This window comes from Myotis myotis, unplaced genomic scaffold (assembly GCF_014108235.1).
Source record: "Myotis myotis isolate mMyoMyo1 unplaced genomic scaffold, mMyoMyo1.p scaffold_m19_p_7, whole genome shotgun sequence".
Classification (NCBI taxonomy): Eukaryota; Metazoa; Chordata; class Mammalia; order Chiroptera; family Vespertilionidae; genus Myotis; species Myotis myotis.
In genome coordinates this window covers 15,495,128-15,519,268 of record NW_023416379.1, presented here as the reverse complement: position 1 = coordinate 15,519,268, position 24,141 = coordinate 15,495,128, and the positions used below count along the sequence as shown (strand labels likewise).

General features: G+C 41.3%; 1 pseudogene; it reads left to right on the top strand.

The window, feature by feature from the left end:
• The first annotated feature begins 5,784 nt into the window (after positions 1-5,784).
• On the top strand, positions 5,785-6,701 carry LOC118660156 (annotated as a pseudogene).
• The last annotated feature ends 17,440 nt before the right edge of the window (positions 6,702-24,141 follow it).

The following is a 24,141-nucleotide window of genomic DNA, read 5'->3' as shown; positions in this document are numbered from 1 at the left end:
TTTTCTTGACAAAACCTTCTTATCATTTATGAACTTGAAAGATAATCTTGTCACTGCTATAAATCTATGCCATAAAATGTTGAATTGTCAAAGCAGACTTAAATGAATAAAACAATTTTACCCAACACCAAACTCTTCTAATAGATAATAAACTATGTAAGCAAGCCACAGCTCCATGTGGAGAGACTGTGTTGCACACTTCTTGTTCTTTCCTTCTACCAGGCTGTTGCTCTGTCCCCCCTCAGTCTGGCACCCTTAGGCAGCACTCACATCTAGACTGCCAACATAGTCTGTTTTTCCAAATGCCCTGTTCTTACAGCTGCCCTCTCACACTGTCACTGTGTTCAGGAGATTCTGATTGCATTTCATGGTGATTGGGTACTTTTGTTAGAAGTGGCACATGTGAATTCCCTAGAGAAAGCAACCCTTTCATTGTTATAGGCCCTTTGCATCTATTTCCTTCTTCTTTTGTTGGTTCTTTAGTATTCCTAATTCCTGAACTTTTGGACCTTGTCTGTATTCATGTCAGGGAATAGAAACCACTCAATATTTTTAAGCAGATAGGAATTCAATACCAGAATTAAGGTGCTTACAAATTGTGCCGGAGAGGTTAGAGGTCAAGAAATGCTACTGCCATTCACAGCTGCCATTTGCCCACATGCATTTCACTGGTGTAGACAGACAGGCTGACTCTAATATACACTGAATGGCCAGATTATTATGACCACCCCATCAGTACTTCATTGACACTTCCAAAAATACTGAATATTGAAAACTTCCTAAGAAAATACTCTCAAGGTTTTATTATTATCATTATTATTTACATAACTAATTCACTTCATTGTACTGATGGGGGTTGGTCATAATAATCTGGCCACTCAGTGTATAGAACATCTGCTGCGTCCTGCTTATTGGCTGCTCCACTAAATAACCAAAAATGGCCTCACCTCTTCCATGTCCAAATTTTCATTGAGATGAATGTGTGCATCTCAATGGTATAAGCTAATCTCATGCAGAAAACTAGTTGCATGTGGGATATGTAGTCATTACCACACAGCCCCGGTGATACAGGGGGTAGGAGCATCAAATCAGGGAAAAGTGGAACACTCCATTGAGTGCAAGCCGACAATACCTAACACATTTACTTATCACACTTCCACATTTTCAGAAGCTCATCTTATAACTTCAGGGTCCTGAGTCCACACCTGACAGACACATCCTTTCTCCCTCCTTCCAGCATTCCTCTGTCATATCTCTTCAGCAATTCACATACTCGAAGAAGCGGCAGTCAGCCATTCATAATTTTTTAAATTAATGATAATAGATTAATTGTTTGACTTCTGCAGTATCACAGAGGCCTTCTGTAATCATAACTTAATTTTAACAATATTTGATTGGGAATTTCAGGTCCCATGGCCAGCTGACATGGGAAATGTATTACTAGTAAAATTTTGAAGCCACTCACTTTAGGTCATCCATAAAACCCCCTTTCTGTCCCTGTCCCAAGAGCTAGCCCCAAACCATGATAGTGTAATATAACCAATTTCTTATTTTGTGATCATGAAATTAATAATAATGCACAAAATAAAAGGACTTTATTCTTGCAATATTTCTAGAAGACTAGAGTGATTTATCTATAATAATAAAAGCATAATATGCTAATTAGACCATACAGCTGACTGACCTTCTGGAAGTCCTTCCAGATGACCTTCCAGATGAAGCTGGGGCTGCGAGGGCTGAGCCCCTTTGCATGAATTTTGTGCATCGGGCCTCTAGTTACTTATAATAGTGATAAAATAAAACTATGAACTTCAAAAGTGACAAAAAATGTTTAAAAATAATTTGGAATTAATCTCCAAAACCTGTTTGTCTTGATCCCTTCTATGTTTTAGTCAGTAGGAACTAAATTGAATTCCTATCTGCTTTAGTCAGAATCATATCCCTTCAAAACCTTAAACTAATAATTTAGAAAATGATTTAAAGTTCCATATTTGGAACTTCTTACTTATATGATAAGAATGAACTATAACATGGAATAAAACATATTTGAAAATGTCTCCAATATTGTATATCTCATGAAAATTATATTCTCAACTTTCTTATCATTTATTTCCTTGCCCATTCTTTTATCTTTCTTCCTCTGACTCTCTTGTCTCACTGTAAAGAGTAAAATATTCACTATTTTTCTTCAACTAGTATTTTATATTTAAGAGCATTTTTCATTGCTCAGTCTATTTTTTTCCAGTGAATTAAGCACTGCTACAAAGCTGATATTTTTTGATAAGTGTAGGGTTTTTACTATAATTGTACAGCACACCAGGATAGGAACATTATTGAAAGCAAAATGTTCAACATATTGTGACAGGACAAAAGAAGAGACCAAAAAAGAATATAATGTTATGGGGTTTTTCTTTTCTTTTCTTTTTTTTTTTTTTTTTTTTTTTGCCTTTGGGCAATGAAAATTTGGTGTTACTGAGGATGCTGATTTTTTACTGAGATACACTATTGATTATTTCTTAACAAATTCTTCTTGCTAATTATTATCAGGCAGTGTAAACTACAGAGGATATAAAGTGAAAAGTTTTAATCAGCCACCAAAAACAAATAAAAAAGTCCCCAGATTTGTTCAGAAAGTGTCAGAAAGATGAGTACTTGATTGCTTTACTAAATATCTGAAATATGAGTAATGTTTAGACGCAAATACTCCATGCATCTATTATGAACTAGTTAAAAATATGCTACATACTAAACTACAAATTATACACTAACATGACTGGGATAATGTATTTTTTTGTAATTTTCTCTGAAAAACACACACCAAATGACATCATTTTAATAATAGCACTTTAAAATGTTCACGGACATTTTAATATTTTGTGAAGTGGTAGGTCTAAGTTATTTGTATGAGACATGAGCCCCTGTAGCATTTTTATAAACTGAGAATAAAAAGGGGACTGGTGAGCACAGAGCTCCATTCCAAATGCCTTAAAAGCAACCCCATCTTAATTACGCCCATGCCTAGTGCTGCACACAAAACAAACTGTCCCTCAACTATTGTGTATTAAATGAAAAGCAGATGCTACAATAGCAATATGAAATAAAATGCTCATTATAAGTATATTATAGCTTATCATTGGGAAAGATTTGAATAAAGATTCAATACTTATTTACTCTTACTTTGTGCCCTGCGCTAATCTCCTTTGCATGCATTATTTTATTTACTTCTTTCAGCAAACTGAGCATGCAGTGGGAGGAGAGGATAAATATAGTTCATTCCACAGCAATTTTATGGCATTAAGATGCAAATTAAAAAGAAAACATCAGAAGCGTATCACAGAAGTGATAGTTGTTATCATGCCAGAAATTGTCTCATTGATCAAGAAGCAAAGGATTCTGACTGAGGAGATGCTGTGCCTTAGGAGGCATGGCCATGTCAAGCACATACTTGCTGTACCATTGATGTGCAAGCTGTGGCTGCTCCCAGGATACTCTGAAATCCTTGTCAAGCATAGGAGTCACTTTAAAGGTAGGGGAAATCAATGCGACCCTCAGGAGGAGATAGGATGCTCTGACAATTGGAGTCAGAGAGAGGAATCGACTTGGACATCTGTTGATGCTCCCTTTCCTCACTGTCACTGTGAATGGCCATGTGCAGCAACCCCAGACTAAGAAGCATATAAGTTAGAGAAAAGAAGAAGAAAAAGAAGAAGAAGAAGAAGAAGAAGAAGAAGAAGAAGAAGAAGAAGAAGAAGAAGAAGGAGGAGGAGGAGGAGGAGGAGGAGGAGGAGGAGGAGGAGGAGGAGGAGGAGGAGGAGGAGGAGGAGGAGGAGGAGAAGGGGAAGGAGAAGGAGAAGAAAAGTGTCAAGAAGTCACCGCCCTCAGAAATGAAGGTTTGGGTCATACCACCAATGGAACACCATGACCTGTCAAGGTGCTCGGCGAGGAAGAGGGGACTCTGAAACAAACCGTGGAGGCGAGAGAATGTGGAACAATGGCAGCTCCCAGATCAACTTCAGAGATTGGGGCTAGCTGTAGTTCTCACAGACTTCCCTACCCAACATTTAAAATCTTGAGAGTATCAGCATTTCCCTCAGGAAGAGAAGCCTATGGGAACAATGAGAGCTTTCCTTTGTATAAGTGTGGAGTGAGGCAAAGGGCAGGCTGCCCGGTCATGAAGATGCCCCTCTCAGGGCTGAGAGCAGAGCTCACTGAGAGCCCAGCTGCTGTCTTCTAACATCTGTTGCCACCTTTTAATGGAGGTCACACTTCCCACAGGCTGGTCTTGCCAATGGGTGAGGGTGGCAAGCATTCCGAGGCAGGCCTGTTCCTGGGTTAGACTCCTCTGACAGCAATTTTGGCTCCCCAACAGCCTTGCCAAACTTCCCTTTGAACTTCAGTCAATGATTGTCCAGCCGACATTCTTCCTTTCTTTCCTCCCTCCTTCACTCAGAGTCAGATTTGAATCGTGGTTGATGGCTCTCCCAGCCTCCCTTGTATTTCTCCCCATTGCTCTCCTAGCTTGCTTCTCACAAGGCCCAGGCTAGCTAACACACATACTGACCGGGGGGAACCTGCCCCCTTCTTCACTGAGCAGCTAGCTTTTGCTGGAGTTTCATAATGAGCTGACAGCACAACAATCTTATCTTAGAAGGCTGACAAGCCTCCTATCTCCCAGAAATTAATCAAATTTTCAGGCCTGTGGAAGAGACCTTTCTAGTTTTCGCTGCTCCTGCAGATAATTATCTTAAATTTTTGCTCATTTCTTTGTTCAGTTCAATGTGATGCTTGGAGGAAGAAGTAGGTAACAGCATTTGGGGAGAGAAAAGAGATAATAGCCTTATTAAATTGAACACACCTCTTTCAAATCTTTAACATTAGTTTCAGCAAAGTTAAACTTTGCTCAGTTTTAATGGTCTCTTTTCCTACCTCACCATAGACATTTTTTACACATAGTTTTCATCTGTTCCCTTTTATTTCTATTACCAAATATTTGCTTATCAATCTCATCAGTATTCCTCCCTCAATTTGCATTCTTCTCTTTTCAAATGCTTTCACTGTCTGCTTACTCTTTATATCAGTCATTCATTTTAATCACATTTACTGAAAATCAACTGTGTGCCAGGCAAGGAATGGGGATGAAAAAATGAATATAATGTAGATTTATTCTCAGGAAACTAACATTGTACTAAATACAAAACAGTCTAGAGCTTTTCAGTAGCTAAAAGCTACTTAAGGAGAGTAATTCTGCCTCCCTTTCAGCATAACTCCTGTTTCTGCCTTTGCTGTGAGTTACCCAGGTCATGTGACCTTACAGGGAAGGATGTGCAACCACAAAAAAAGTATAGAAAGTTAACAATTTTGTGCATTAATGGATGAAAAATGAAGGAAAATTTATGTAACTACCACACAAAGGATGCTATAGAAAGCACATTTTTCCAATCAGAACTTTTTTTTTTTTCAGTAATCATGGAAAACTGCTTATTGTTAGCACTTTCTACCAGTTGAAATGATTCTTTAAGGAAAGAGTGTAATTTTGAGCTATATCCAATTGGAATTTTATCATAAAGCATGATTATTTGCCTTAATGCTTTATATACAGTAAAAATGTATATTAATAAGTTAAAAATCTGTTCAGATGTTTATGAGATGCTCGGTTTAGAAGACCTTGCATGCAAAATTGACAAAGGCAGCCCTGGTGCAATTCCATCCTGTGAGTCTGTTTTGAGGAACAGGAGTCCTTTATCTCCATCTGCCTTCTCTCACCTAAGTGAGTGCTCCCACCCCATGGAAGATTTGGAGGGCATGGACACAAGCCCTCTGAAACTCAGAACTATCTTTTCAGTTGTGAACTAAAGGCTGGCAAAGGTTATCGCTTTTAAGGTGGGTGGTGATGAAAATGAGCACTAATTATCTTTATGAATGGTCAGTTCAGGGGCTGGTGCAAAGGCTGAATTGCCCATTGTTGAAGCAGAGGCAATGAATTATGAAGGCAGTCCAATTCAAGTAGCACTGACATCTTGAAAATGTCTGTACAGTTAATGCCTTGCCTTGGTAGCTTTGTAATAACACCCCCTGTGATCTTACAGTTGAAGTGTGGTTCAGGGCCTGTGCATATTAGGGGACAGCACTTAGCTGTGGTGGGAGATGCAGAGTCAGAAGATGAAGAGGAGGAGGATGTGAAACTCCTTGGTATGTCTGGAAATCGTTCTTTCCTGGAAGTGGTAGCAGGTTTCCACAGGGAAAAAAATTAAACTTGCTACTGCTGAAGGTGCTGTGGACAATGATGAGGATGAGGATGAAGATGATGCTGATGATCCTGATCTGATGCTGATGATTTTGAGAATGAGGAAGTAGGGAAAAAGCTCCAATGAAGAAATCCATATGAGATACTCCAGCCAAAAATGCACAGAAATCAAACCAGTATGGAAAAGACTCCAAATCATTGACACCCTGATCAAAAGGTTAAGAATCCTTCAAAAAACAGGAAAAAAATACCTAAACCACCAAGAGGACCTAATTCTGTAGAAAACATTAGAACAAAAATGCAAGCAAGTATAGAAAAAGCACCTTCCACAATCCTGGGCACTACTGGTAAATTAAGCCCAAAGATGGAGAAAAAGAGAGATAAGTATAGCTCATACTATGTATCACCCACAGTCCAGACTGAAGTCTTCTATTTTAATCTCAGTCCCCTTTCCTGATTTTCCATTCACTCAGGCCCCCTTCTAGACTGGAAGAAATCTCACTTTTAATCTCCTACAGCACTCTTGACTGCTGTGATTAAGTGAACTTTTCTTTCTACTTATTCATTTGCCTCAACTCCTTAACCATGTTTCAAACACCTTTGTATCTCTCTAGCTGCTCAATAAGTATTTGAATGGATTATAAAATGACAAAAGCATATTCTCAGGAACAATATCTATGGAAAACAAAACAAGAAAAGAAACCAACAACAGTAGCATCTGTCCATGAGTGCTCCTGAGAACTTCTCCTGTCTTTGCATTCTAGTTTTAATTTACTACCCCCAAACTCAGATTTTATCTTGGAACTTGATTTCCACACTCATCTCATAGATACAACAACCCTTCTTGGCCAATCTGGTATCTGACTTCAGTTTATTGGTAATAAGTTATTGAGCTCTATCTTATTAGAGCTCTCCTTGGTTTTCCATTTTGACTGGGCCAGTCCTTTTATTTTCTTCTTCAAAATTTTATTTAAAAAATTTCAAACATGCCATAACATTCTACCACTGAGATTAATAGTTAACCATACTGAATTTACCACGTACATGTACTGCTACACATCCAAAATTTGCTATTTTTGATGCATTTCAAATTAGTTGCAGACATGGCACTTCAGTGTGCATATCATTAACTAGAGTTCAGTAATTCTCTATAGTTCTATTTGATTTTTAGGGGTACAATTTATAAACAAGGGAATGCTTAGATCATGAATATTCTATTCCAGGAAATTTTGGGGAAAAAAATGCTTTGACTTGTGTAGCTCAAACCCTGTGGACATATTTATTTCATTGTTAGAATTTCTAGTAGCTAACAGCTCATAGCTCAGAGACGCATTGACATGTGAGTGAATTTAACTGGAGCAAGAAAATCTTTATTGGAAGATAAACTTGTTTTAAAAACAGAGTCATCTTACACGTAGGCCTAACTACATATTACTATGTAATATTGTCATTTATTACATAGTAATAATGGCAGTTAGCCCCTGTTACCTAGACAAAAAAAATGTCACTTGTCTTTCATTCCTAACACTTAAGAAGAAAGAAATAAAGTTTTATACTTTACTGAATAAATAGAAGTTGAATATTAACCTACACAAATGTGTCCAAACTGATAATGCATACATGTATCCTTTTCTTGTCAAGTACATTAATCCCTGGGATTCGATAACAAGAGTTTGGACTACAATGTATGTGTTGTAATATGCTAATTAGACCGGGTAATATGCTAATTAGACCGGGAGACCTTCTGGGAGACCTTCCAGATGTCCTTCAGGACAAAGCCATGATGGCGGGGCTGAGGCAGAGGCAGTTAGGGGTGATCAGGCCAGCAGGGGAGGGCAGTTGTAGGCGATCAGGCTGGCAGGGAAGGCAGTTGGGGGTAGGCAGGCCAGTGGGGGGGGGCAGTTGGGGGTGAGCAGACAGGTGGGGGGGCAGTTGGGGATGATCAGGCTGGAAGGGGGGGCAGTTGGGGGCGATCAGGCCAGCAGGCAGAATGGTTAGGGGCAATCAGGCAGGCAGGCAGGTGAGTGGTTAGGAGCCAGCAGTCCCAGATTGAGAGAGGGTTGTTGCCGGGGTCCAACCCCAGCAGGTCCAGGGGTCCCCAAAGGTGTGGATGGAGTCGGCGAAGAAGGAATGACACAGAGACAGCGTTCAGTTGATCAGCAGCCTAGCCAGGATCTCTAACCAGGATCTCCAGCCAAGTTCTGGTCTGGATCTCCAGCGAAGTTCTGCTTTTTATTGTCTTGTTACATCCGTATTTATACCAGTTGATTTTAATCCTGTCAATTTCTATTACAAAGGTTAGGGCGTTTCTTATCTCCATTCCAGGGAGTAAAGATTATTTAGCTTAAGCATGATTGTTTGTAGTTAAAGTGATTAACTACCCTCCTGGCACTTAGTTAAGGAGTTTTATCCCCTCCCTAACTTCAGGGAAAAATCCCTACCTGGGGAAACAACCTTTCTCTGAGAGGTGACCTTGGTTAAAACACACAGCACTAAGGGGAGCAAACATATTAAGAACAGTATGCTATATACGCCAGGTCCCTTGAAACATATGCTGTGCAGATGTTTCTATCCTGCAGCGACTGTGTCAAGCAGCAAGGATGGACCGGCTTCTGGCAAATTCCCCCTTTTTTATTTTTTAAATGATAGCGCATGCAAATCAGTGGCCACCTCTCAGATTGGGCCGTTTAAAACTCGGAAGAAGACTGGCAAGCAATGACAGTGAGCATAACTATAAACATAGTGGATGGAGTGCACAAGGAGCCCCATTCCTGTAGAAGGTTGCCGGCCTCTTCAGTCAAGGGATTACAGCTGTCCTCAAGTTGTTGGTTTGATTGTCTTTGTTGGTCTGGCTAGCGGGCGGCATCACTGGCGACGGGCTTCCCTAAGCATCAGCAAGTTGAAGGGCTGCATCAAAGGGTCCATCAGGGCCGTGGTTGATGGTGGTGTCGATGTCAGAGGAGGAGTAAGCTGTGCCCTCTGGGTCAGCTGATATGGAAGATGTAGGGTAGTAGAGAGAAAAAGAAGAGAAAGCAAAAGAACTACAAGGCATGGAAGTGTTTAGAAAAAAGAGGGAGAGGAAAGGGAAGAAGGCAGGATCCTGACACAGCCCTTTCCTTCAGCTTCCCCTTTCCCTGTGGTCCAAGGTAGAAATGGGAAACAAGTCCTGTTGCAGTGAGAGGGCAGGTGCTGTCAGCCAGTCTCTGTCTTTACCTGGGTCCCGATCTGAGCTGGGCATGGGAAGCGGGAAGCAGCCATGGGAACAGGGGACCTTCCTCAGAAGGGACGAGTGTTCAAGCCCCTGAACCATTGGGGGGGGGGGGGTGAGGATCTGTGCCCCACCTCTGTTGAACCCCAAGTTCTCTCCTACTGGCCCCCCGACTGTGCCTGTCTTAGGTTGCCCCACCCTGTGGGGTCTTACCCGTCTTTGACTACCAGCCATCTCTGGGCCAAGTAGGGTGATGTGAGGTTCAGTTCTGTCTCATTGGTAGCCTATGTCCCTCTGGCCTCCATGCCCAGCAACTGCCTTGTCTGCTGGCGGGGCCCCGGCATTGATCACATATCTTGGGGAACCCAGGTTTCTTCTCCAGGGAGGGCCCAGCTCACGCTATTGGGTGAGAGACAGATCCATGGTACCAGCCACCATGAGGCTTCAACCTCAGCATGAACAGAGAGCTCAGGCAACAGCTATGGGCAATTGGATTGTAAGAAGAGAGTCCCTCTTGACACAAGGGTAAGAGGGGCCAATACAGGACAAAGGAGAGTCCCGGAACAGGGCTTTCTCAGCCCAGGCTCTTGGCACAAGACAACTCCATGTATGGGACATATACCAAGCATCCCCAGTCACGGCATAAAAGGGAGGTGCCCTTCCTGGAACAGTAGGGTAGGGAGATTCTAGAAGAGGCTGTGTTCAGGAAAGAAGGAGAAAGGCCAAAGAACCAGCAAACAAGTAGTTAGATTTTAAAAAAAGGAAAAAGGAAAGGAGATGTGGGGCAAAGCTGGGACATGTGGAAAGACAAAAAGGAGGCACATGTGGTCCTCCCAATGGACAGATTGTTCCAGCTCAGGGCTGCACATCTGCTGCAGATGGGCACTGGTCAGGTGTGCTATGATGAGGCAGAGATGGTGGGCAGTGAGACATAAGGTCGGACTAGACGGTCTGGAATCCACACAGGTGAGTCTGCGTCCTGTGGAAATATACAAGCATATCCTCTCCCCCAGGTTAAAAGTACATCAGGTCCCTTCCAGGCTCCTGTAAGCAAGTCTCTCCATTTGACGAGGGCTTTAGGTTTAGTTAGATCAGGGTTCCAATGCCTGTACATCGGGGAATTTCCCTCAGAATCTACATTTAGTATATTAATTACAAATAGAGTATGTTGTAGAACATGATGAGGAGAGGAATATTTAAACTCATTTTCTTGTAATATTTTGTAGCAGGAGTAAATCAAACACCGCTGGGGCTATATAATAGAACTCCCATTTGAGATAAGATATCTCTTCCCCATAATGTAAAGGGGATAGTTGTAATTACATAGGGACAGAATGTTCCTGAATGTTGATCTTCATCAGCCCAAGTTAAAATCTGAGAACTCTTTTTTACATTAGATGCCTTGCCTAGTCCTACTAGGGAAGTGGAGGTGGTGTGCGTGGGCCATGAAGAGGGCCAATCCTTCCCTGCTATGCAGGAAACATCTGCTCCTGTATCCAATAGAACTTCAATTGGTTTTCCCTGAATTTGTAAAATTTTTGTAGGTCTAGTAGCATGGATTTCTTGTATCCAAAATGCTGCATCACTAGATCCAAAGCCTCCGGCCCCTCTAGCTTTCTGGGTAACAGCTGTCCCTATTTTATGTATTGGTAACAGGAGTAATTGGGCAGTTCTCTGGTTGGGCTGAATCTGTATAGTTGTGGTGGGTGGGGAAAGTAAAATCGATATTTCTCCTGTGTAGTCTGCATCAACAACTCCTGGGATGACTAAGATCCTCTGTAACGAGGTGGAGCTCCGTCCTAATATTAAACCTACAGTTCCCTCAGGCAGCGGCCCAGACACTCCTTAGGAATGGCTGCTACTGGCGAGTCTGGGTTTAGTATTGCATGGGTGGTTGAGTGGAGGTCCAATCCTGCACTGCCTGGGGTTGCCCTGAAGAGGTCACTGACTGATTGAAATTTGCAAAGGGGTTGAGGGTTGATGCCCCTATTATTGCAGGGGCCTGGGGCTGGCCCCTTCTCAAGTTTCCCAATTGAGGTGATGGGATATAACCTCCTTGGGAGCTATTTGTAGAGTTTAAAGGCCGACCATTTTTATGGTATTTTGATCTACATTCCTTTGCCCAATGGAATCCTTTCTGACATCGGGGACAAATGGTTTTTGGAGGATTAATATTATTCCCTAATGTATTTCCAGGCTGTCGAGGAGCTTGCCATCTGGCCTGAGTATTATTACTTTTATTTGGGCATTCTCTGCTAAAGTGCCCAGATAAGCCACAAGAGTAGCAGTTCATATTTCTTTTATTACCTGTATTATTGCTGGCTTGTCCTATACCTTGTACATATTGAGGGTATGTCTCCCCTTTGAGAGCTGCAGCTATAGCTACACCCTGTATAAATGCTGGACTTACATCAGCACACTGTTTTATAAAATCATTTATAGTTCCTGTTCTGCGAATCGGCCTTAATAAAGCCTGACAGGTATTATTAGCATTTTCAAAAGCCAGTTGTTTGATTAGGATATCGGCTGCCTCTTTGTTATTGATTACTCTCTTGACTGCCTGTATGAGGCGAGAAAGGAAATCCTGATATGGTTCCTTGACCTTCTGTTTAACCTCTGTAAGGGTGGTTATTTTTCCTGCTGTATAAGGTAGGGATTTCCAGGCATTTACTGCACAACTGGTTACTTCGGTAAGTGCCTCTGTGGGCATATTCATTTGCTCCTGAGCTGTGTTAAAATCACCTTCTCCTAATATCATGTCTAGGGTTATTCCTTTTCTGGTTTTTTTGCTAGTGGCTACAGCTTTCTTAGCAAGATCATCATATTCAGTTTTCCATAATAAGTAATCGCCTCCTGAGAGACAGGCTTTACAAACCTGTGACCAATCATAAGGAGTCATCCATTTACTGGCTAGGGTTTCTACCAAGGTTTGTGTGTAAGGAGCTAGAGGTCCATATTCAGAGCAGGCCAATTTTAATTCTTTAAGTATTTTGTAAGGTATAGGCTCCCAGGTGGGGTTTCCGTCCCCACCAGACTCATTCTCATATGCAACTGGGAAGCAGAGTGAGAATTCAAGATCTCCATTAGCTTCAGCTTCTCTTATCGCCCTTTTAAATTTAGACATAGAGCTCATAGGAGCCACAGGCTTCCTTTCTAATTTGGGGAACCTGTTTTGAATGGGAGGGCCTCTCTCCTCTCTACTGACTGGAAAGGACCAATGGTCATGTTTATGATATTTATTCTCCTCCCGATCAGTAGGCATAGCTAAATTGCTTTTAGATTGAGCTGAAGACAATAATGATGTATCCTCTCTGGGTGGAGCCGAGGGACTATTTAAATTTTGAGAAAGTTCAACCGTTTTTGCCTCTGGTGCCAAGGTGTCACAGATTGAATTCCAGAGAGAAAAGGTATCTGCCGGGACCTTCTCAGATCCATGGTAGCTGTAATAGTTCTTTAATTGCTTTCCTACTTTAGTCCAAGTTTCTAAATTAACAGTTCCATCCTCAGGAAGCCATTGACATACGTCTTCTATAAAACTTTCTGTCTGACTGGGAGTAACCTTAACTCCTCTGCTAGCAAGCATATGCGTTAAAAGATTAATACAGAGTCTTTTTTCTTTAGACTCAGTGTGACCCATCCTGTCAATCTAAGTTCTGTACTAACTACCCGCTTACCCTACTTATCCTCTATGGGGGGGGGGGGGCGGTCTGCAGCACCCTATGGTGCAGTCCTATCCGTCCCAAGTACGGGGGGACTTACCTAAGGGTCCCTGTTCGGGCGCCAGATGCCAGGGTCCAACCCCAGCAGGTCCAGGGGTTCCCAAAGGCGTAGACGGAGTCGGTGAAGAAGGAAGGACACGGAGACAGTGTTCATTTGATCAGCAGCCTAGCCAGGATCTCCAGCCAGGATCTCCAGCCAAGTTCTGGTCTGGATCTCCAGCGAAGTTCTGCTTAGTATCTCTAGCCATGTTCTCTCCATTCCTCAACCTCCCTAGTGTACACAAACATAAAAAAAGGTTACCTCAAGAGAGTGAAAAAAAAAAGGTGAAAGCAGATCTGGGCACTGTACTGATTAATGATAAGAAACAATGAAAATTTTCCAAGAAAGAGGCAAATCAGGCTGTCAAGTCTGAAGATGACCAAATCTAACTTAGATCAAGTTAATAAAACTAATGAGCATGGAAGCTTGCTTCTCAGCAGGCCTATGGAAACACACTCCACAAAACCTTTATGCAAGCTGGCTCTGATATACTAGGCTCTCTTAGGTGCCTACACTAGTCTGCATTGAGTCTTTTCCTCTACCTGCTGTGACGCTTACAGGATCACTAAGCCATCTTTTATCTTTCTGGACCCCCAGCCTCCTGCATATTCTGACTTCTGAAAAAGAAAAGCATGTGCTATGGTTGATTAACTTTGCATGCTCTGGTGCTCCAGATAACTTTTTGCTAGGATGCTCCTTTAGTCTTGGCATTTTAAGCTACCAGCCAAGAGCATTCTGCAGTGTTATCAGGTAACCAGGATTGAAGTGAACCATAATAGATTTTTTTATCCACTCATTTATTCAGATATTTATTGAGACTCTATTATATGTCTGCCATTAACTAAGATCTGGAACATAAAATTAAATACAATCTGACTTCTGTGCAAAGTTATGATATGAGAGAATAGAAAAATATTCAAGACATAATTACAACACTGTGTGATAGGTACAAAGATACAGATACGTATTAGGTGCCTAAGCATAAATTCCCTTTACTTGGATAGGAATGGAAAATGGTAGAGCAAGCCTACAGAGGAGACATAAAACTGTCTTTAAGGATGAGAAGTTTGCTACTGCTGGGAGTTGCAGGCAGAGAAGTCTAAATAAATTGATCAAAGTTGTAAGATAATAAGTTGTAGAGTCAGGATTCAAATGCAGACAGTTTGCATTTCCCCCCTTGATTTTAATTTAAAAATATTTTTGAGGTAAAATGTACATATTGTGAAATTCACAAATTTTCTGTGACAATCTGTGAATTTTTGGATGTGCATTTGATATTTATTTATATAATTCTATATAACAAAAGCCTAATATGCTAAGTGTCCAGTCGTCCAGTCATCTGTTCAACCAATCAAAGCATAATATACTAATGATATGTTAAGGTTGATCAACTACTTGCTATGACGTGCACTGACTACCAGGGGACAGATGCTCTGACTGGTAGGTTACCTTGCTGCTGGGGTCTGGTTGTTCGGGACTGAGTCACACGGGTCAGACACATCCTGGAGTCCTCCCGCGGCCCCTCCCCAGCTGGCCAACCTCCTGTGTACCTCCCCAGCCCTGATCATGCACTGGTGGGGTCTCTCAGCCTGGCCTGCACCCTCTCGCAATCCAGGATCCCTCGGGGGATGTTGGAGAGCCGGTTTCAGCCCAATGGTGGAACGACCAGTCGCTATGATGCCCACTGACTACCAGGGGCCTGACGCTCAGCGTAGGAGTTGCCCCCTGGTGGTCAGTGCATTCTCATAGGGAGAGCACCGTTCAGCCAAAAGCTGGACTCATGGCTGGTGAGCGCAGCGGTGCTGGCGGGAACTTCTCCCACCACTGTGGTAGCCAGCAATCAGACATCCCCTGAGGGCTCCCGGACTGTGAGAGGATGCAGGCCAGGCTGAGGGAACTCCCCTCCCAAGCCCCCCGAGTACACGAATTTCGTGCACCAGACCTCTAGTGACATATATGAGAAGCTCCTGAATAGCTTCCCTTACATCAGTTGGAAGACATTTTTGCTGTTTTACTTTTTGATGATTATGAATAATACTAGTGGCCCAGTGCATGGATTCATGCACATTGAAAGGAAATTAATTAGAAGAAATATTTTAATGTCACTATTCACCCTTTCTCTATAATAGAAGTATCAACTAAATTCATGATCAATAATGACAGATCGAAACACATGTGTGCGATTGGTGCCAACAAGAGCTTTATATGTATCGCACATGCACGAGTCAACTTAGCCTTTTATAGATATAGAATAAACTTGCTTAATTAGACCTGCTTTCTGAATTAGCTCAACTTTTTCTAGCCCAGTGAAGCACCCCAACTTCTCTTTCAGGTAATTGTCAGCAACACAGCAGTAAATATCAACACAAAGCAGATTATTATTGTAGATCACACAGGGAGAACAAAGGGTAAAATATTTAACTGCAGCATTGTTTGAGTATACTAGTATTCTGCTCAGTGAGAAAACCTGAAGTCATTTTCAAGGTCCACCATTTCTTACTTCTTTTTAGTCAGGTCAAGTTTCTAAATTTTCTAAACGTCTATTTTCTTGCTAATGAAAAGAAAATAGGATTCCACCAAGTCTCCTATCTATCTACTCCAAGACTTCTGTGAGGATCAAATGAGATGAGGCACGGGAAAACACTGCACAGACATTTGGTTACAATGTGAAATGTTTCCGCCTGATTATAAAGCAAGTCATGTTCCTGGGCTGAAGAAACTCCAAGGAGGCTAGTCACTAGGGAGAGGAAGCTGGGCATTGTTATGTGACATCATTACCCAGATGGACACTTAGCATATTAGCCATATATATATATATATATATATATATATATATATATATATTAGAGGCCCAGTGCACAAATTTGTGCACAGGTGGGTTCTGGCCATCCCGTCCCAATCGGAGGACTGGGCCCAGGCTTGTAGGGAGGAGGAAATGGTGGGAAGTTTGCTGGCCCACCCCGATCGGGGCCAGATGAGGGCCAGGCCGGCTGGGGGGCAGGCCCCACCCCTGATTGAGATGGGGGGTCGATTGGGGGTGGGGCTGGTCATGGGGAGGGGCTGTGGGCAGTGGGACAGCTGGTCCTGCCCTCGAATGGGGTGGGGGTGGCTGATCAGGGCCAGCTGTCTGGGGGAGGGGCCATGGGTGGTTGGCCGGCCGGCTCTATCCCTGATTGGAGAGAGGGGGCAAATTGGGGTGGTGGGGGCCCACCAGGGGCGAGGGTGGGGCTGGGTGGGAGGAGGGGCTGCAGGAGATTGGCTGGCCAGGCCTGCCCCCTGATTGGGGTGGGAGGGGCAATCAGGCGTGGGGCCAGCCTGGGGGAGCGGTTGTGGGCTGATTGGGGTGGTGGGGGTCCATTGGGGGTGGGGCTGGACAGGGGGAGGGACTTCAGGAGGTTGGCCAGCCAGCCCGCTCCCTATTGGGGTTGGGGGGGCTATCAAGGGTGGGGCCAGCTGGGGGGAGGGGCCATGGGAGGTTGCTACTAACTGGCCCAGCCCCCCAATCAGCCAGTGGGCGTCATAGTGACCTATTGTTCTGGTCATTACTGTGTTTTAGTTGCTGGCTTTTTGTATATATAAATAGATTATGACAAAGTTCCTGCTTGATAGTTCTAAAATCTGGGTCATCTCTGAGTCTGGATCTTTTGATTGCAGTATTTTTTCCCTGCTTTTTTGTGTGCTTCATAGTCATTTATTACATGCTGAGAATCAGGTATAAAGCAGGAAAGACTCTGGTAAATAACATTTATACCTGCAGAAGTTCACCCTTCTTCTTTCAGGCCATGGTGGCCAAATTTTGTATTGTATCTGCCTCTTTTCTAGTCGTATTCTGCCTCTTTTCTAGTTGTATTAGGATAGAACACTGGTTCCAGAACTCCTTTCTGCTGCTGTCTCTGGGATAGAGGGTTCTTCTCTTCTGTCTTTCCTGCCCTGTCAGTGTGCCCTTACCTCTACCCTGAAGATGCCAGGGTTTGCTGTTCCTCCCTCAGTGTCCTTAGGCTTTTGCTCCATATATGAAAAGGATAAGGGGAGTAGTGTGGGGTTCCAAACTTTCCCTCCATGGTGACTGATCTCCTCCATGTTTACAACACCTTTGGGGGGTCTCTCTGCTCTCCCATATTTTCCCCCAATCTTTCTTATGAGCAAAAAGTGAAGGTTCCTGGAAAAGGGACTATGAATATGTGCGAATTCCACGTGGGTCTAGGGCTCACAGAGATACTATTTCATCACACTAGTCCACACTTGACATTAAGAATTCATTTTTTAAAATATACTTTTTATTGATTTTAGAGAGGAAAGGAGAGGGAGAGAGAGACAGAAGCATCAATGATGAGAGGGAATTATTGATCGGCTGCCTCCTGCTCTCCCCCGACCAGGGACTGAGTCTGCAACCCAGGTGTGTGCCATGACTAGTTCACTGTGACAACCCCCTGCCACTCCTACATCCTTGCTCATAGGTCTGCACATAACCACTGAGCAACACTGGCTGGTCAAGAATTCATTTTTTTTTAATTTAATTTGATTTATTCTTATCCACGTGTGCTGTCTATGCTATTCCCCTTGTGAGAAAATCCTTGTGCTCTATCTCTCCTTAAAGAGGTCTGCTTCTTCTCGGGATTCAGCCTACTTCATTGTCTTGCAACACCAACAATCTGATGAATTTAATAAAAGCTCTAACTTTGTAGTTGATCCAGATTTCTCTCATTGTTGGGAAGGAGCAATGCTCATTTCAGCTTTCCACATCTTAGGCAGAAACCAGACTGCTTTTAATCATCACATGAATGTATCCTTCTAAAGTAGCTGCGAATTAGATAATTTAGGGCTTACATGTATATGAGATTCAATTTTATTCTGAAAGGCAGATAGATACAATAAGATTTTAAACAAGTGAATAACATAATCAGATTTGAGATTTAGAAAAATAACTTCAAAAGTAGTATTAAAGGCACAGGTTCGAAGCAGGAAGATGAGTTAGGCCTGAAATATTTTAGGAATAAGACGATGAGCATCTAAATAACTAAATATAGGCCTGGGAAATGTCAACAAGTTTTCCACGCAATGACCAATTAGTTGAAATTTAAAAGATAATTATAGTGTAACTTTATATTCTAATTGACCAATATACTAATGGTCCATTTCATTATCAAACATATTTTCATTTGAATGAAAAATTAAACTATATTGTCAGTTTCAGCATAGAGTGTCTGTAAGGTTTTCAATTTGGGAAACAAGGGTATAGTCATTAACATGGTTGAGATATGCTTTAAAGGGAGCCAATATTGGAGGAAAGAGAATAGGCTCTAAGAAATATTACTGCATTTACCATCAGGTACTCTTCAACAAACAGCTGGATATTTGGGTCTGGAGATCAGAAGAGAGGCCTAGGTTGGAGATATAGATTTGATGATCATTAGTAGTATTGGGATTTATTGATATAAATGAGATTGTCCACAGAAGCTAAAGTTAGAAGAATCAGGAAAGGAGCCTGATAGAGAATGACCAGAGAACAATGAATGTCAATGTAAAGAATTGCCTTGAAAGACAAGAAAGTAGAGTTTAAGCATGGAATGGTTAATAGTATCAAATAGTCACTGAGTGGAGAAAAGGTAAACTTAAATTAAACCAATGGATTTTTTTTAACCCAGACAACAAAGGAAACAGAGACCAAAGCCCCAGAATGCATATTATACAGATTGTGAAATCAAAACAAGCACTCTTCCACACAGATTTCCACTTCTTATCTCATATTATGTCTCAAGCAAAAACATTATATTTGGAAGAATAAAAGTGAATGTAGTAATGGTATGTTTCTTCAGAAGATGGTGCTCATTTTTTCTCATATTTGTAGCTTGATGAAAAACTTTTTCAAAGTCACAATAAATAGAATTATAAGTTATATATCACAATGTATTCAGCTGATTTGATGTATTATGAAATTGTGTGATTTATTACATTTCTTACTGTTACAAATACTCTCTCTCCAGAATGTCAGACTGTGCAATATATGGGAAGGGGTTTTTGAAGACCGGAAAAAGATTTTAACCAAGACCAAAGAGTCTGTGTGTGTGTGTGTGTGTGTGTGTGTGTGTGCGTGCGCATGCGGGTGAGCTCGCACATGCACTACTGTTTCATTGCATTAAAGAGTGTGATTAATTGATAATTAAAAATTCTAATCTAGCCCTGACCGGTTTGGCTCAGTGGACAGAGCATCGGCCTGCAGACTGAAGGGTCCCGGGTTCGATTACAGTCAAGGGCATGTGCCTTGGTTGTAGGCACATCCCTAGTAGGGGGTGTACAGGAGGCAGCTGATCGATGTTTTTCTCTCATCGATGTTTCTAACTCTCTATCCCTCTCCCTTCCTCTCTGTAAAAATCAATAAAATATATTTAAAAAAAAATTCTAATCTAGTCCTAGCCAGTTTGGTTCAGTGGATAGAGCATCAGCCTTCATACTGAAGGGTCCCAGGTTCAATTCTGGTCAAGGGCACATGCCTGGGTTGTGGGCTCGATTACCAGTTGGGGGCATGCAGGGCAGCTGATCAATGATCCTCTCTCATCATTGATATTTCTATCTCTCTCTCCCTCTTCCTTCCTCTCTGAAATAAATAAAAATATATTGAAAAAAATTATATACTGGGAGAGTCATTTCAAATTGTCCTGTTTAGAAAATTGAATGTTCAATATTGAAGAGTCAATGTTTGTCCTCTGTGTCCTCTCTTATGAGTAAATTTAAAATTAGTTATCTTGTCTTCGTGCATAAGACAAAATAATTTATCTGGATTTATGGCTTCTTCTCTTGGCATTTTTTTCCCAAGAGTGAGGTTTTCTTTGCTTAGGATTTTTTATTTTTGCAAGTTTTAAATAGCATTTGCCCTTTCTCCATCATTTTATAACTTAACCAATTGTGACATATCTATAGTTAAAACAAAAAATCCTTTTGAAATAGCCTTTCTGCATGTTTTTCCAAAACAATCATTTCTACTATCCCATTAAAGATATTCCCAATTTTTTAAGACATGTGTTACACTCCCTCACTTTTACGAAAGACCTATATTAGTTATCATTTTTCTAACTGAAATAAAATTGAAGAGGATTTTCACTTCACACACACACACACACACACACACACACACACACACACACACACAAACACACAGTAGAGTTCAGCATTAGCCTTGCTTAGAGCTGTTAAGGAAGCAGTGGCAACCAGCAGCGAGAGCGGCCTCACCCATCTCCTTCCCCTGGAACCACATTCAGCATCAAGCCCCATAGCTTTGAACTGTATCTCTGAGCATCTGTGCTTTATCTTGATTTATGTTGTGCATTTGTTAGCGAGATGTGTCCTAAAGTATCAGAAAGCTCATTAAGGGCACTATACTCAGTGTAATTCTGGACATAATTAAGCATCTCAATCCTAGTGAACAAAACGACGATGTGTGTGTATTGAATTTGCTTTTGTCCACCATTCATACTATTTACATGAGAGAGAACTAAATCTTGAAAGCTGCTAAACTTATTTTTGGTCCTAGTAGTAGCAAAGTGGCTTTTTCATCAATATCCAGTAATGGATTCAATGGAAAGTCTATTATTTGAGTGGACTGATGGGTATACAGATGTGGTGTTTCATTATCTTATACTTAAGCAGAACTCAGTCTTCTTAGTCAATGAAACTATATTGCACATACATTAATTCTACTTTACACAGTGTATTTGTCAGATTAGTCATGGTTTTATTATATGTTAGTGTTATTTTAGGTCTAGCGTGTTATTTGGTATGATTTGATAGGGGATCTGGGAACACTCAAAATTTTTCCTTATACATTAATGATAATTGCTTCTTTGTTTTATGCCATTTTAGCTTATGAAAGATTTTATAGCAATGTTCTATTTCCAATGGGGGGAAACCTGAGCTCTGCCATTGCAAACCTTTTTATTCCTTTTCTCCTTTTGTTTCTGATTATGTTTCATGTAAACCTTTTATGACCTGTCTAGGGACCCCTCCACCTTAATAGTGTTGGCAGTGATTTTTCTTACCCTTAATTGCGCTCTTGACTTTGGTTTAGTTTGTCCTTTTCCACTCTGAGCTTCAAGGTTTATCATTTCAAAGAATTCATCCGTCTGTCAGTCACTTTCCCCTCACTCTTTCCGTAGGCATTCATAAAACTCTCTCTTGTTATGCTCTGACTTTTGCTCTTTCTCTCCCTGGGGCTTAGTCTGGAAAGAGAAATGGACTCTAATCCTTTCATTATCTTTGGAGTGGGAAGCATCGACTGTCGCTTTTACAGCATCTGTTTGTAACCCATCTGAAATACTTTCTCCTCAATTCCACTTAAACGCTTTCTATTTTTTGGCAGGTATTGAGGAAGGACTGTTCATTTTCATTGATTTCTTTCTTTCTTTGCCCCGACAATGCTTCTTTCTTTCTATTTTCCCTTCCATCAGTTATATATAATTATCTATTTTTCTTCTTTCTTTTTGTTAAAGTATCTTTGTCCCTCCATTGTCTTTACGCCTCAGTGGTATGTCTTTCCTTGTCATGACCTTTGTATCGGCTTCCACTGAATCTACTTTGGGAGTTGTCAACTCTCCCTGCACATTGAAATTACCTGAGGACTTAAAAGAACAAACCAATTTCTGGTGACACAGCCCACAAAATAAATCTAACTCTCTGGGGGTGGATTTAAAAGCTTCTCAGGTGATTTCAGTGTAAAGTCAGGAATGAGACCATTGATCTACTTATTCTTAGCCGATTTGTTTTCACTTACCTTCCTGTTTCAAGTAAGGAAACTCATGGGGATATCCTTGCAGTGTTTTTTATTTAGCTGGCAGTAAAAATCACATAGCATTTGCAAACAGTACTGATAATCTCTACCCAAACAGATAGGACACTTAGGAATTACATCATATTCACTGTCACTGGATGAGAGCTAGGTAAGGCAAGAGATACAGAGAAGAAAATAAGGCAAAAAGATAAATAAGTTGTGGAATGGGGAGTCTGAGAGACACAGAGAAAGAAAGGAAGGAAAGAGAATGCAAGTGTTCCTGAAAGTGCTAACATCACTGCGTGTGACATATGCAGATTCCTGCCTCTTCCTAATGGACTGTGTCAGAGGCACTCTACGAGGCTCTCTAATCATTTTCAAGATGATCCTCTGCCTATTGAAGTTTGAGAACACTAACCCTGGCTAACAAAAAATTGATAAATCTCACTAGAAGTTTACCACTCTTTTTTCTACACTTAATAAACTGTGGACATAAAAAAATTCATTGAAGGGTGGTCTCTACTAAGGCAGAAATGCCATGTGTATTAGGATGTAGGGGGCAGATAAATGGTACTCGTGGTTGCACATAATACCACATTTTGTATTATTCCCCCAAATGTTAAGATCACAAGATTCTCTGGCTCACTTGTTTAACGTTTACATTTCTGAGCTCCTTAATGGGAGCTAATATTTTGAGTCAGCAGGTCAGGAGTGGTCTTCAGAAGTGTGTGGTGTGGTTGTGTGTGTGTGTGCGTGTGTACCCACAAGTTCCATAGGTGATTACTAGATCAGGAATTATTAGATAAGGGTGATTATTACATAAGGGAAATCTAGAAAACACTGGCAATATCAGAGAATAGAGATGACACCTTTGAACATTTAAAATAGTCTGTTTTCTAATGCCAGAAATGTGTTTATAAAGGTCACTCATTTGGTAGATATAAGGTATAGATAACTGGTATCAGTTTATTTTTAATGATTTATTTTAAAGCAAATGATAGAAGAAGGACATACAAACAATAGAGACATGGTTTGCTTTCTTTGGACATGTTTTTTGTTAAATGGATTCGTGCAAGTAGCAAGATTGATGTTGTGGGTGAGGCGAGGAACTATGGGCTCTGCATCCTTGGAAGGGGAATGTTGACTGTCCCGCTTCACTTTCAGGGAACTGAGTGGAGAAAGTGGGAAAATGGATCCCCTCTTTGTCTTCAGCTTTACTCTTTAATGTGCGTTCCTCCCTAGAGGTCCCCAAATTCTGCTGAGCTCTGTTCTGCCCCTCTCCCAGTCCATCACACTGCCTGAGAAACCTTCCCAGAAGGCTTCACTTTCTTTAGGAAGTGTGTCTGATTGTTTAGCCTTGGGAAGTATGCAACTTCTAACAACTAGTGTTCCATGTGTGAGGAAGGAGAGAGAGTCCTATCTGGGCTGCCAGTTTTGCTGTGGGTAATGCAGTTCATTAATTGCTCAGATGATTCTACTTGAACACCTGTTCTCTTTTCATTTATACATTTTACTATGAACATCTTCGGATCTGATCTTACTATGAATCTTTCTAATGGTTTCCTCTTGAGCTTGTTTTGAGCTTATGTGTTTTTCTACTCCTGTCAATCCAGTGCCATCTATTTTCTCTTCTAAGCGTATCTCTCAATGGCTTCGATGTTGATCACATCCTTTATTGGTTTTAAATGCTTTCTGTAATTTTAAAGAATTAGGATAAGAGGAGGGGAAATATGAAACCAAAATGGATCAAATATTGTATTAGTCAATTAGAAAACAAAAACAAAAGACACAGACCTCTGATTAATTTGAACTGAAGTGAAATGTATTGCGAGGATATTAAGAAGACTTGCAGACTTGCCCTAAATCCAACACACCTGTGTTCTAGAATCAAAAGAGGCTGAGAAAATGAACATTTGAAATGAGATTTTATGACAGAAAGGAGGCAGTTAGGTCTTTTTCAACCTTAGTCTATCAGTCACCTTCTGGCTTCACTTTTTGCAAACACTGCTCAACTTTCCAGTGATGTACTCATTACCACCTAAAAATATCCTTGTATATTTAACCTTGCACTGTGTCAACTTGCCAATCTTCAAAAGTGAATCACTCCACCATCTGTTTTTCAGGTTTTATTCCCAGGTTGGTGGACTTTGCTGGATAAATTCTCAAAAT